The sequence below is a fragment of the Peromyscus californicus genome, unplaced genomic scaffold, assembly GCF_007827085.1.
Source record: "Peromyscus californicus insignis strain IS unplaced genomic scaffold, ASM782708v3 Scaffold_16__1_contigs__length_79575227, whole genome shotgun sequence".
NCBI classification, from domain to species: Eukaryota; Metazoa; Chordata; class Mammalia; order Rodentia; family Cricetidae; genus Peromyscus; species Peromyscus californicus.
Window position 1 is genome coordinate 47,250,914 of NW_026294458.1, and position 13,035 is coordinate 47,263,948.

Here is a 13,035-nt window from a genome sequence, read left to right on the forward strand (position 1 = left end):
GGAAATGAGTTGCTTTGCTTGCGTAACGTATCTGGCTTGCTTGGTACTGCCAAAGGGCAACATTTGCCAGCTATTTATATTAATTTAGAGAAGTGAAAAAATTCAGAAAGCTGAAATCAGGCCACCGAAGACACAAATTAGTTCTGTTACAGAAAGCTTAATGTCAGAACTCATTTCCTGGAACATGGTAAATATATCCAATGGTTTGTTTCCCGTAGCAGAATATTGCTACAGTTTCAGAACAAAATGGGGAACAGCTCCCTGGTGAACAGGCTGACTGTATTTCTTAGGGCAGAAAAATACACACACAAAAGTAAATGTTATGCCTCAGAAATAACTTCTAAATCAGACTTCTAATATTCAAATATCTATTTTAAAAATAGAATCAGAATTTCCTTGCATTATTAGTTAGTAACTTTTCTTTTCCCCTTCCCTCCCCTTTAATTCGCTTCCCATCCCTTCCTCCCTTCCATTTTTTTTGGTGGGGGGCTAGGGTCTCATGTCTCCATGCCAACCTTGAGCTCACTATGTAGTTGATTAGGCTTGACCTCCTGATCTTCTGGCTTCTATTATAGTGCTTGGATTTCATCCACGTGCCACCACACTTGGACTGAGCAACCTTTCTTATGGGAATTGTTTCAGAAGGCAAATAACTGTCATTATAATGAATAAAATAGTATGCAAATCAAAAGTATTAAAAATAGGTAAACAGAGGGTTGGAGAAATGGATCTGTGGTCAAGAGCACTGGCTGGTCTTTTAGAGGACCAGGATTTGATTCCCAGCACCCACATGGTGGCTCACAACTTTCTGTCACTACAATTTCAAGGAATCCTATGCTTTCTTGCCCTCTTCTGCCTTCTGTGGGCAACAGGTACTCAAGTGGTGCACAGACACAGATGCAGACAACACAGGTGTACACATAAAATAAACAAACAAAACAGGAAGTAAAAAGAAACAATCCTCAACAAAGGCTGGCCAGATACCATATCTAACTAATTCTTCAGCAAGACTTGCATGTAGTAAGTATTAACTTCATACTTTTAAATGAAACCATTTTTGATATAAAATACCTTTTTTCCTAATAACTATAATGTTAAGAAATGAAACATATTGTAATAACATTCTACTTTTATCTTTACATAAATCTCCCATGACTTGGTTTATGACTGAGTTTCAAGACATATGCCAGTCTATTTATGCCCATTCTTTCAGTGTCTACAGAAAAAACATCAGGTTGAGGTGGAGGCTGTAAAGGTCATGTGACTCACCAAATGCCTCAGGTCATTTTATTTTTTTGTGATTCATTTTCTGTACCTATAAAGTGTGAGGCTGGAACTAGAAGAACCACCATGAATCACTGCTTCCCATTCTACCACCCCGAGACTGCACCCCAATATCAACTGCTACAGATCTGTAAACAAGCAACCCTGCTTCACCATTCCACCAACCTGAGACTACACCCCAATATCAACTGCTGCAGATCTGTAAACAAGAGACCCTGCTTTATCATTCCATGACCTGGAGACTGCACCCCCAAATCAGCTGGTGCAGGTCTCTAAACAAGAGACCCTATTTCATCATTCTACAACCCCGAGACTGCACCCCAAATCAACTGGTGCAGACCTGTAGTATTTCCTGTCAACTCCCTTGTCACACTGAACTGTAATTTGTAATTATTATATTTAATACATTTTCTGTTCCTATGGTAAAAATTTTTGACAACTGCTTCACCTTATCTATACACCCACCGACTATCTACCTAGTCACTGATGCATCTATTTCCATCTACTGAACTACCTACCTATCATCATCTACTGATCTATCCCACCTACTCATTCATCCTTCAATTTATTACTAAGCACACAATCTGTGCCAAGCCTGCAGTGATGAGGAGACATCTATATAATCCTTTATAACTCACTAAGGTAAGTCGTAGAAAGTTTCATACAATTATACACGTCACAAAGTTGGCTTGCGGAATAGACAGGGAAATTTTTGACTCTGAGGTTAGGGAAGAATGTCACGGTGGTGGAAAATGGTACGGACAGATGGAGCCAAGAGACAAAATGACACATGCTCAGAGTAAAAGAACACAAGAGCAGGGAGAGAAGCATGCTTGCTTTTGATGTGTTGTTGATGATGCTTGTTCAGGCATGTACCTTAAAAGAGAGGTAGGAGAGAGGGGCGTCCTGGGAAATGAGGCTAGGGAAATTATGTTTCATAAGTGGATCTATGCATTATATGAAGTATGTCTAAGTTTAGGTAAAATTTTTGTAGCGCATAAGCATAAGCAGGTTGATATGTTCAAAGGTAATAAGTGAAGATTTAAAAGATGTTTCATTCTTTGAAAATTTCATACATGTATCTAATATATACAGATTATCCTTTCCCCCACCCTTTCTAATCTTCCTCCCATTCCTATCAATGCTCTGTCCTCCTACCATTAGCTTTCCAAGAGTCATGACATTTGAGCTCATTTTGTGACCCATTTAGCTTAACCAGGGCATCTGTATGATCATGGGATTTGAACTATCCATTGGAGCCTGGTTCGGTCACCTGTGCACACAATGACACATAAATCAGTCTACAGCAAATAGTTCAGCTGTGATGGATCCTCATCCATGCTTGGCTCTTGACTAGCCATTACTGTGTTGACTCAGTGCAGACATCTGCAGCTGCTGTGAGTTTGTGATATCAATGGCTGTGTCATGTGCAGAAGATGACATTTAATTTGATGTCCCAGCTCTTAACATTCTTCCTGCTCCCTCTTCTGAAACCTTTCCTGAGTCTTAGAGGGGGTGGTGGAAATGTCTTGTTAGGGACGAGCAGTCATCTCTCATTTATTCTCAGCACTTTGTGCAATGCGGTTAGGAGTGTCTTCATTCACTGCTCACTGGAAAGAGGCTTCTCAGACTAAGGCTAAGTGTTAAGCTAATATTTCCATGGGATCATTGCACCTATTAAGACATTAAAGGTGTTCTCACTTAAAAAAGTATTTTTTAAATATGTATGTGCGAGTGCAGGTACCCAAGGAGGCCAGAGGTGTTAGGCCTGCTGGATCTGGAGTTACAGGCTGTTATGAGCTGCCCAACACGGGCGCTGGGGACTGAACTTAGTTCCACTGGAAGAACAGTATGTGCTCTTGACTGTGAAGCCGTCTCTCCATCCTCATGTTTCTATTTTTGAACAAAACAAGTCTGACAAGATGACATTGATATGTGGCATAATAACTGAAAAATTATTTAAAATATAGTTCACATAGTAAATTGAGAGATTTAACTAATAGAAAGGAATCCCATAAATATTAAGTAAAAAAATGATTGACTAACAATAATTATTTTTCTGAGGGTGGTCTCTAAGAGACTGTCACATATTCTTTTCTTTTTCTTTTTCATTTTTTTGTTTTTTCAAGACAGGATTTCTCTGTGTATTGTCACATATTCTTATGTATACATTTATACAACATTCATATTTTAAGCCTATATGCTATTATTTTCATTTAAAATCAGAGATATTAAAAATATTTTCATCTTGAAGAAGAAAATAATAAAGAAAAAATAATAGTACCACAAAGAAATACGCTAAAATGAGGAATGCTAACTTAACTAAAATTTAAAGAAAGTGGCTTTCCTGTCTTCTGAAATCCTCACAGCTTTCCTTGGTTTGAGCTGCTTTGTGTCCAGGAGGATTTCTCTTTTTGATAGAGCTAGGCCCAAGCAAATTCATTAACATTCACTGTAGAGAACATTCAGTATTATTTGGTGTAGAGATAAGAACTTGGGAATGTAAGGGCGTAATATAAATCCTTAACTTAATTAAATGATGGTTGTAAACAGCCACTGGTATTACAAGGCAGCAGAGACAAAGGCAACTTAAGCTAAGCTCTTGGGTTTCATGGAAAACAGGCTGCCATCTAAATCCTTTTCAGACAAACAATCCTTTCTGCAACAGGTTATTCTGAAATAGCCATGTGACGAAATGGGGGACACATCATATCTTATCCTTAAATTTTTTAGGCCGTAGTTTCATAGCACCCCTAAAATGAAGTTAATTAAATATGTCCCCCCAATTTTACAGCAGTGTTTGTCTTATAAAAAAAATAAACTTCATTGAATATATTTAAGGTATGTAACAGGATGTTGAGATAAATAGAAAGTAAGGTGGTTATTAAGGGGAATGAATGAACATATTCGTTATTTCACAATTACTAGCTTTATTCTGTCACAGTCTAGACCAGACATATTTACTCATGTCACAGAAATTGTGAGCACACTACACTGCCCTGAATTCTAGTCTTCAATTTGTCTCAAGGTCTTTTAGACTTCTTTATCCTCTGTATCTGCTCCTTTGTATCCTTTGGCCCAAATGTTCCCATTTCCATCTATCCACTACTATCTGTATATTTTTTCAGAGTTCACATATAAGTATGGTCATGCTGCTCTTTTTTTTTTTTTTTTTTTTTTTTTTTTGTTTCCCATCGCACTTGGCATAACATCCTTCTTGATTGGCACATTTACCATTCATTTCTTTGCCTTTTTTTTTTTAAGTTCTGAATAAAATCCCATTTTATTCTCTTTCTCTCTGCGTCTCTCCTTTCATAGTTTGCTTATTCATCTGTTTATGGACACCTCAGCGACTTTATCTTGACTATTGTGCCATGAACCAGAGAGTGTAGTTATGGCTTCAAAATAACTGACTCCATTTCTTTAGGGAGAATCCTCAGAAGAGCGATTTTTAATTTCTTCAGGAACCTTTGTACTTTTCCTATTATGTTTTTCTCAGTCTAATTCCCACCAGCAGTGTGCAAGGGCCCCCGTTCACTGTACCCTCACCAACACTTATCTCTCATTTTCTGTGTGGTAACAACCACACTAAATCGTGTGAGGTGATAGGCTGATTTTGATTTTGATTTCCCCTATGATGAGTGATCTTTTCATATACTTCTTGGTCATTTTTATAACGTCTTTCCAGAAATGTCTATCCATGTCCTTTGTCCATGCTTTAACTGTGCTGTATATTATCTTGATGTTGTGTTTATGAATTCTTTATGCATTTTGGGCACTAATCCTTTATCCGATCATGTGGCTAGCAGACCTTTATCTCAGTCAGTTCGACATTTCATTCCTCTGCTTAATTCACTTGGCATGCAGACTTCACTTTGATGTAGCCCTTTTATTTATTTTTGCTCTTTTAGCCTGAGCTCTTGCCGTATCCAAGGAACCCTTGTGAAGGACAAACCCAGAGGCCTGATTATAAATGTAAATAACTTGTATTCATTCAGTTAACCAATTGGAGTAAAGACACAGGGGCTGTTCTCTCTCAGGCAGCATTATAGAATGATATAAAGATGAACGCCTGTTGTAGTGCCTGGCATACAGGAGACACTCTGGTAAAAGGGCAGATGGACTCTGGAAGCCCCACCCCACTCTTCAGAAGGATGTCAAAGTTGCTGTTGTCACTTACTGACTTATGCATTTAGCAGGCAAAGGCTCTTGCCCTTTAACTCCCTGAAGTCTTCTAGATTAGCTGGTGAATAGTCAGAGGGGCCCCAGCTGAGCAGTACAGGGGAAAAGCATTGTTCTCAGACAGGAGAGCATCTATTGTTCCCAGCAACGTCATGGCCACACGGTGGAGGAAACTGATGATTCCGGCAGTTTTTCTGCCCTGTTTTATTTTAAAAAGTATTTGTAATTTAGCAATGTAGGCGGCATTTTAAAGCACTCTCCTCATACATTCATTTTTGGAAGGGCTTCAAATCATTACTACCATAATTCATTACTTGTCCCACCACCTGCCCGTGTTTCTCTCTCCCAGCCTTTCCTGCCGCCAGCACAGCTCATCCCATCTTACTTGCATCACACGTTTGGAATTGTTTGAAAGATGCCAAACATTCACCGTCAATTTCATTATAAAGAACTTAAAAAAATTATGAATGTTTGCTAAACAAAAAGTTTTTAAAATGAGAAGTATGATGTGTCACACATGTAATCTGCTGAATAATGATCAATGTAAAAATAAATCACTGGTTAGAAATATTGAGGAAGAATGATTTAGTTCAGCTCACTCAGTTCCTATACAATGAACTTGCTCCTATTATTATTATTATTATTTGGTTTTTGGAGACAGGGTTTCTCTGTGTAGCTCTGGCTGTCCTGGAACTCTCTCTGTAGACCAGGCAGGCCTTGAACTCAAGAGATCTGCCTGCCTCTGCCTCCTGAGTGTTGGGATGTGTGCCGCTAAGCCTAGCTTTGCTGTTATTTCAGTAAAATCCCAAAGTGTACTTTGCATGGTAGGGAAATGAACCTCAACCGTCAGACAACTCCTGTTAGAATTCTATTCGACTGGGGTTAATTTAATTAATAGTTAAGGAAAATGAGGATGGAGCAGCAACTAAGAGCACTGGCTGTCCTTCCAGCAACCACAGGGCAGCTTTGTAACTCCAGTTCCAAGGGATCTGGTGCCTTTTCCTGGTCCCTCAGCCATCGTTGTGGGTGATTGGAATAGTCCAAGGAGATGGGACAGGACAGCAAATTGACTCATAACCTCGTGGTAGTGTTTAGTTGGTGCCAGAATGTTCAAACCAAAGGTGTGAAGTACCATTCTCTGTTCACAGCGGTGGAATGCCTCTGGAGGCTTATTATTTTTAAAGAAAAATGGGAAAGGGAGATGCCACTTTCAACTCAATTAGCGCTTTGTATTTGTGTCTTTGTTGCATACTGTCTGAACAAGTTAGAGGAGAATGTTTTCAAATCAAACCAAATTACAGATAAATCTGAAATTACACATAAGTCTTGATCTGTGTCCTTGAATACATGAATACTAAAAAGAGAAAATTCAGACTTAATAGGAGCTAGAGCTAAAAGGTCTGCTAGTAAACACTGATCAGCACAACTCTAGTCTGAGAAGAGTATTTTATCTAGGTTGCAGGGCTTAGTGTGTGTACTGTCCAGTTGGATACAGATCTGGATTCACTAGCAGATTCACTATAAGAATTGAAAGGACTGACCTATCTCTGATTTTGTGTTACCTCTTTTGAGGCTAGTGGGAAGAGAATTTTAAAGACATATGTGTCTGTCTATCTTTCTTTCTGTCTGTCTGTCTGTCCATCCAGCCATCTATCTTTTATATCTACCTACCTATCTATCTTTCTATCTCTATCTATCTATCTATCTATCTATCTATCTATCTATCTATCTATCTATCTATCTATCTATCTATCTATCTCCATGTCATCTTCACCTGTGGCTATCACTAACAGTGGATGGAGAACACTGTGGGAAAATACTGCATCTGTGCTGCATATGTCAGACTTTCCTCCTGCCATTAGTCTTTATGCACTATAGTATAACAAGTGTTTATACAATGCTTGCACTGCATTAGTGAGTAGTTTAGAAATGACTGGAAGTACACAAGTGGGGATATATATGCAGATTTTACAGTGTGTTATAGAAGGGACTAGAAAACTTGAGGATGTCGGTATCTGTGGAGAGGTTCTGCAACTAATGATCTGTAGATATGGAAGAATGGTGTGTGTGTGATATTACTGAGTAGTTTCATTTTAGGGATTTAATCCACTGTTCTTAAAATCTGATGGATAATAATTGCAAACAGTTCTTTTAAAAGATTTTTGACACTAGCTACATCACAAATATTTGTTTTTATAAATATATTTTTAAATACAAAATGTTATAAAATGTCGTTTCTTAGAAATTCAAATTCATACTAACTGCTCTTCATTTCAGTATACACAAAGCCCCAGTAAAGCTAAGAGTATGATTCTATAATTGAATTTTAATCATTTAAAAGTGTTCTTTTAGCATATGCAACATTCTGTATATAATTAAAACTGAAGTAAATATAAACTAGAAAGCAATAATATGAAAACTATGAATGACTCTGAAATAGGTTTAATGAGAATCTAGTAGAGTCACTGAATCTAGGGAAAACATTAAATGTAATGGTTGTTTCTCACCATATCTAGGATAACGGTTTCATGTATTAGTGTTTGTTGAAGAGATCTGGACCTTGAAGAAATCATCTAAAGAATAGTGATTTTTTTTTAATGATTTATAAGAGTTGTTTTCCTGTATCTATTTGCAAATATATCCACTGCATATCATAAGACTATCCAGGCACACTTGGAGGTCTTGTGTTATTGGTTACTGCTGACAGTACACAATAAGGACTAAAGTTTGTGAGAGTGTGATGCTTTTGTTCATATGACATACAGAATAAATCAAAGGGGCTTTTGGCATGAGGAACTTGTTGTATCCCAAACACAACCATTTGTGTACAGCCAATAAACATGCTTCGGAACAGAAGTTCTAGGTTCAGTTCTCAAAAACTGTTCCATCCCACTACCAGAGAGCCTAAATTACATTCTGGGGTGACTCTTCCATCTTTGAATGCCCAGCACAACACAGAACTCCCAACAATAGCTACAGTGGACTAGCGCTTCTGTGGGGTAGCTTTACAGATAGAGCATTGTAAGGTAGATGTTATCTTTACTAATGATGAGAAAACTGAAGGATGGAAAAGCTAAATAGAAATATATGAAATTTGAATTCAGATTCCTTGACTGTAGCTCCTGTCCCTTCCACTATGACACACTGCCTTTGAAGTAATCATTGAAGCAACCAAATATTACAGTCATTCTGGCTATTGAAATGAGAACGCATACTGATCATTGGAAACAGAAATGCTGTGTTAAAGGATTTGGGTGCTTAAATTTTCTTGGGAAAGTACTGATAACAAAATTAGATAAACCTTGGCGATTTGCTGCATATTCTATTATATCCATCCATCCATCCATTCATCCATCCATCCATCCATCCAATGTATGGATACACACACACACACACACACACACACACACACACACACACACACACACACACACTACCATTTTTCACCAACAATTCTCATCTATTGTAACAACATTTTCCATGATCATAAATCTTTGGCTTACTAGTAATTAAATAAAATTTTATCAGTAGTATAATTCTTTCCTAGTCACCAGTTATAAAAGCTGAAGTCGCAGATCTACTGATGAATTCTGATATCAATGAGGGCGCTGAAACACCTATGTGAGTCCAATGTGATTCTTCTCCTTTCAATTTCTACAAGGTTTAGGAAGAGAAGATACTGCGTGGGATACTGAAAATATGTGTTGAGCTGGTAGCTTGACAGAAATGTGGGCTTGACTTAAATTATCCCTCCCCACCCTTGAATTCTTCCCACCCAGGTATTTTACAGTAGTCAGAGAGATTGATTGCAACCAGAATTGTAAAGTTGACAATTGAGTTAGAAAACATCCCCGAAATATCTGAATGAATGGAACAAGGAATTGGATGTTCAAGGCACAAATGACTAATTGGAGAATGGAACAGCTAATTTTATGGTCTCTATTTCATGAGAAAGGGCTAAAGAGTGAGACATATTGAGAAACATCAAGACACCATTCAAATGACCTAACTGATGATGAGTATGAGGGCAGAGAGAGTAGTCTGAAGGAGTTCAGACACCAACTTGGTAAGAAGCTGATTGTTTTCAGTGTTTGTAAAGATAAGCATCTCAATTCTACTCAGGTAGTTAAAAAGCCATGTGAGGCTTTTGCAAGAAATCTTTTGGCAAGTTCCTTTATTATAAGGAATGATTCATAAACATGTTCTAGCTAAATGATCTTTTTTTGAGGGGGGAGTGTTTCGAGACAAGGTGTTTTGTTTTGTTTTTCAAGACATGGTTTCTCTGTGAAACAGTCCTGACTTTCCTGGAACTCACTCTGTAGACCAGGCTGGCTTAAACTCACAAGAGATCTGCCTGGCTCTGCCTCCAGAGTACTGGGATTAAAGGCGTGTGCCACCACCGCCCGCCGCTAAATGATCTTGAACGATAAACTCACATTCCCTAGTGCTGGTGCCTTTAGACACTCTTATTCTTGTCTGGGATGCCGTTCTGCTCCTGAGTCATTTTACAACAAAGAAATGTTGGCACATCAGTAAGAGAAATATGGAAATCAGGAATAAGATGTGCTATATTTAGAAACAGACTCTGACGAAACACACCACTCAGGTGTGTTTCGTGTACTAAGTTTGTAGATGCTGAAGGTAATCTGACAAGGGAACTTATCATGTTGGGATTTACCATTTTAAAAGCGTTGGTCTGATACTAAACTTGGAAGCTTTTATTTGGAGGTTCAAGGTTATTTGATGTTGTTATTGTGATTTAACAATGAAATGATACAGTAATATGTTTTGTACTTGTGATTTTTAAGCTGGTGACTGTAAGAAGGGAGAGGCTTTCTCCATGACACATATGATGATTTGAGATAATGCTTTAGCATTCTGGAATCAGCCTGTTCGGGCTCATAACTATTTGACTGTTTAAGAGCTTGTTGTTTATTAGGTTTGTAAATTATTCTTGGTAGGTGTTTGAAATGCTTGAGGAATTAGATTGTGTTAAAATTTGCAATTGTAATTTAAAGTGTCTGAGTGAATTGAATTAATTGGGCTTATAGGTGGTGGTACATGTTTGGGGGAAATTAATCTGTCAACATTATAAGTCAATTGAGGACCTAATAAAAAATGAAGGAAGAAGAACACTTTTATATTTCAATAAAATATTAGACTAGATAGACATTGATTACATAGAATTTCTTTGAAGATTTGAGAATGAAACTATAATTCTGACAAATTAAGATGTCAATCACTAAACATTCTTTTAAGTGTGTGTGTATACACAAAATTTTATTCTTGGAAATTAAAAAATAATTGCTTTGAGGCATATTTGGGGAACTTTTGCTCAAAGTGGAGCCCTATACTTGCATCAATGTAAGTGTATATTTAAAAAAGTGTGTGTGTGTGTGTGTGTGTGTGTGTGTGTGTGTGTGTGTGTGTGTGTTATTGTAGATGTATGTGCATGTATGTGTGTTTGTAGATTCATTATTCAGTCCATGCATGCATATGTAGAGACCAGAGGATGATGCTGGCAGTCTTCTTCTATTATTCATCACTGAGACAGCGTTCACACTGAATCCAGAGATGACCATTTAGTCTAGACTGGTTGGCCAGCAAACCCCCAGGGACCAGCCTGTCACTGTCCTCTCAGCAGTGATGTCACAGACACTGCTTTGCTTGACTTTTATGTGACATTTAAACATAGGTCTTCACACTTGTGGGACAAACCCTTGGCCCACTGAACCATCTCCACAGCCCTACTGTATTTTATGATTTAATTATAAAATTAAAAAAAATCTGAAAAAAACACCTTAAAAAAGTGTGTGTGTGTGTGTGTGTGTGTGTGTGTGTGTGTGTGTCCACCTGTGTGTGCACCACATGTGTGCCTGTTTTCCTCGGAGTCCAGAAGAGGGAGACTGGTCACTTGGAACTGGAGTTACGGGAATTTGTATGATACCATGTGGGTTCTGGAAACCAAATCGGAATCTACTGAAAGAACACAAGTGCTCTTGACCACCGAGCCATCTCCCCAGTGCCATATGTATCTTTTAAGATCAACTTAATTTTGAATGGTGAGAATTACCTTTCTTTTTATTTTGTTTTTAGATTTAATTTGTTTTTATTATTTTATGTGTATGAGTGTTTTTCCTGCATGTACATCTGGGTACTACATGGGTGTCTGGTGCCCAAGGAGGTAGTGAGCTTCCATGTGCATACTAGAAATTGAACCCCAGTCTTTCACAACAACAAGTGCCCTTAACCACTGAGCCAGCCCAGAGAAAACAGTGTTCATTATTTCATCAAAACCCACACCGGGGGCTGGAGAGATGGCTCAGAGGTTAAGAGCACTGACTGCTCTTCCAGAGGTCCTGAGTTCAATTCCCAGCAACCACATGGTGGCTCACAACCATCTGTAACGAGATCTGGTGCCCTCTTCTGGCCTGCAGGCACACATGCTGTATACATAATAAATAAATCTTTAAAAAAAAAAAAAAAAAAAAGTGAAGGTCTTGGAGATCCATGGGAGACTTCCTTCTGGTCCTTATCCAGCTCTTTCTCTCCTCAGAGCCTTCACATTTTCAAAAAAAAAAAAAAAAACCCACATGATCTTTGCAATAGAACTGTACATTTTGTAATCGAAATGCAATAGTTACCATGTCTGAATCGCTGCTAAATTGCTGAGTTCATTTTTTCTTGTCAGACAATAAGTTAGCAATTACGGAGAGAAATACATTTCTGGTTATTAAATTATCAGATGGTAAATGCCAAATTCAACATGGTTCACTTAAGGAAGACAAGAAGACAATTTTTCTTTTTGTAATCTGGATTGTGAGACAGTACAGTCCTCATTTGAAAGAACCTTTTAAATCCTTAGTGGTTTTTTTTTTGGTAGCTTCTCAAAACTTGATAGAAAGGAATTAAAAATAACAAAAACAAAAACTTCAAATCTCCGTGAAAACTTCCCCTACTTTGGGAGAAAAAGCAAAGATGTGTTCTAGGCTTAAGTTGACAATAGTAGATCTTTTGTGTTTGAGGAACCTGAGACTCTTCTCTGAGCATCCTAAACTCCACAAATGAGTCTGCCATTGTAATTGAGAAATGGCAGGTGGGAAGAAGGAAAATGTGATTTTTTTGGCATTGTAACATCAGTTATCAATACTTTAATGATTATACCTTGTTGTGTTTTTCCTAAAATAATAGTAATTATAGGTGCTAACATTTCTTGAGTGCTTATTTTGAAGAAGTACTAAGCTGGGGATTTAAAGCTCATTATCTTAGTCAATCTTTATGACAATCTTGAAGTATAAGTACTTTTTTTCTTCCAATTTTACATAAAGGGCACTTGAGATTAATGCGAATCAGTAGGGGACATGAAGGGATATGCAAAGCCTATTCTCTCAGTTACATTTACGTGATATGCTTCTAAAATAACTCAGCAATCAAACTTCCTGCTATGAAAATTTGTGAGATTAGATATAATTTTTTGACAATCCACTAAATTTACGTTCTTTGCCTTGCAGTGTTTTCTCTTATTGGAAGGACATTTCACAATTCCATGTTAATGACTTGTAAAGTCTA

The 13,035-nt window shown here is 37.7% G+C and overlaps 1 protein-coding gene across 7 annotated transcripts in view; it reads right to left on the reverse strand.

The window, feature by feature from the left end:
- The window catches only part of Htr1f (5-hydroxytryptamine receptor 1F), a 143,998-nt gene that overhangs the window by 59,436 nt on the left and 71,527 nt on the right, over nt 1–13,035 (reverse strand). The window lies entirely within an intron of this gene.